A 2,171-nucleotide genomic window follows, 5' to 3' on the forward strand; every position below is an offset into this window, starting at 1 on the left:
TTTGACAACATTGTGAATTTGGCTTGTTCAGAGGGGAGACAACACTGTCTACGAGTTCAGGGTATTTACTCCAGCCTGAACAGGAATTCCGGCATCTTGAAGTGAGTTTGAGTTGCTTCTAATGTGAAGTCTGAATATATTGTATCTGGAAAGTTATCTGTTGATATAGTTGTACCAGATTGTGCATGGATAATTTTGAGTGTATATTCAGTCGTGTCTATTTTGTGCTGTTAGGAATAAGTCCACTACTGTTGTCTTGTTTTTTTTGTTCGACATATAAAAAAAAGGGGGACTGACTATTTTTATTTAAACCCTTCTGTTAAATAAAAAACCAACTTCAACCAAAATTAATGCTGTCCTGTTATTTGATAACAAGGGCAGTCGGGAAATACCGTAGGACCCACATTTGTTTTGGAGCTGCAGGTGTTGGTCCGAAAACCATACACCTGGCCATACAGTACCACATCCCAGCCCCAACATATATATATATATGTAGAGATAGATAGATAGATATCTTAACCAAGCTTCTGGCTAGCGAACATCATGGCCAGTACACACAAGCTCAAAGTCAAAGGGTTTGCTGTCATATGCGCAGTTAGGAAATGTTTCCTTGTACAATGAAATTCTTACTTTGCCGTCCACATGAATGCCACACAATACAAATTAAATATAAAATACATAAATAAGTAACACAAAATCTAAGGCACTTTAAAGCAGCAAATGGAGACATAATAAAAATATATAAGAATATAATAAGAGAATGTCTGTTACATGGGAGCAGCATGTGCAGTAGTCAACAGTGAATGTGCAATTATGTATGTGCAAACTGAGAATGTAAACAGTACAGGTCGTCAGTGCATCAGTACATGACGCTTTCCTAGCAATAAACTCCTGTCAGCTGTTTAGGAGTCTGATGGCAGAGAGAAAGAAAGAATTTTTCAGGCTAGAGCTCCTGCATTTCACACTTCCGAACCTCTGGCCAGAGGGTAGGGGCATGAACAGTCTGTGCTGGGGGTGGGTGGGGTCTTTGAGGATGGAGGCAGCTTTCCTAAGAAGCCAGAGCTAGAAGACCTTACCATATCACTAAGGTCTCCTGCTTGGGAACACTTCAGTATCTATTGGTCTCCCACTGAAAATGTTCATTTAGTTTGTAATCAGATGTTTTTGGCAACATGTCAGACTTGCTAACTTATTTCACACAGCACTACTGCTACAAGGAAAAAATGAGAGTAGTACAAATGCTGCTTCTTTCTTTTAAACTGGTTTACCCTGGTTATTGCAGACTAAGTAGTAGTTTGCAGCAGCCTTCAGTTTTTTTTCTATTTTATTTTTAAATAACAAAACAGTTCAACAATTTTGAAAGATAGCAGATCTGCAGTCTGAATGACAGGGGACAGAGTCACCATTCCTGCAGGAAATATATGCAGTATTAAACAAGAAGATTGTCACAGAGTCAGTCAGTCTCTTTTAGGTCATAAGCACAGGGCTCTCCCATCTTTTCTACCTCTTCTTTCGTCCCCAAGGCCGGGGTCTCACTCAAATGTCCTTCTTCCGTACGCACACACACTACACTACTTTACTGCAGCAGCATACTGCCTCCTTTTGTACAGTGCTCACTTTTGGCTCCCCCACCAATTCCCGAACCTAGTTAACAGATCATCTCCAGATCAGGATGTGTCAGGGCCGCTCCTGCCTCTCCTCCACCTTTCTCTCCTCTATTTCCTTGATCTGCAGGATTCTGCACCTCAGCTGTGTTGCAGTCGGTAATTGGCAACTCGTTTGTTGGTGCACACAGCTGGGGTGCATCTCGCTGATTAGTTTTCCTCCTTATTTATACCTTGGGCAGACGCTTGGCCTGGGCCGGATCATTGCGACATATAACGGACAATACTTACCCAAAGTAAGATAAATGTTATGTTTGACCCGCATTTTTAGACGTGTTTAAGATGCTACGCTGACAGTTCCTGTGCGTTTTTGCTTGAGCTTATCATGCTATTATGCGGGTAGCAATATGTCCTTTTGTCTTCCACGCTGACAGTCCCTGTGCTGTGGATTACATTGTGTATGTTGGTTCTTTTTGTTCACCTGTCCGTTCTCATCCTCTGCTATTCTAGTTCCTGTCGTTAGTTTGTGTGTTTACCTGTTCATCCTAGTCTCCTTAGTCATCACTG

This window comes from Monopterus albus, unplaced genomic scaffold (genome assembly GCF_001952655.1).
Source record: "Monopterus albus unplaced genomic scaffold, M_albus_1.0 scaffold186.1, whole genome shotgun sequence".
Classification (NCBI taxonomy): Eukaryota; Metazoa; Chordata; class Actinopteri; order Synbranchiformes; family Synbranchidae; genus Monopterus; species Monopterus albus.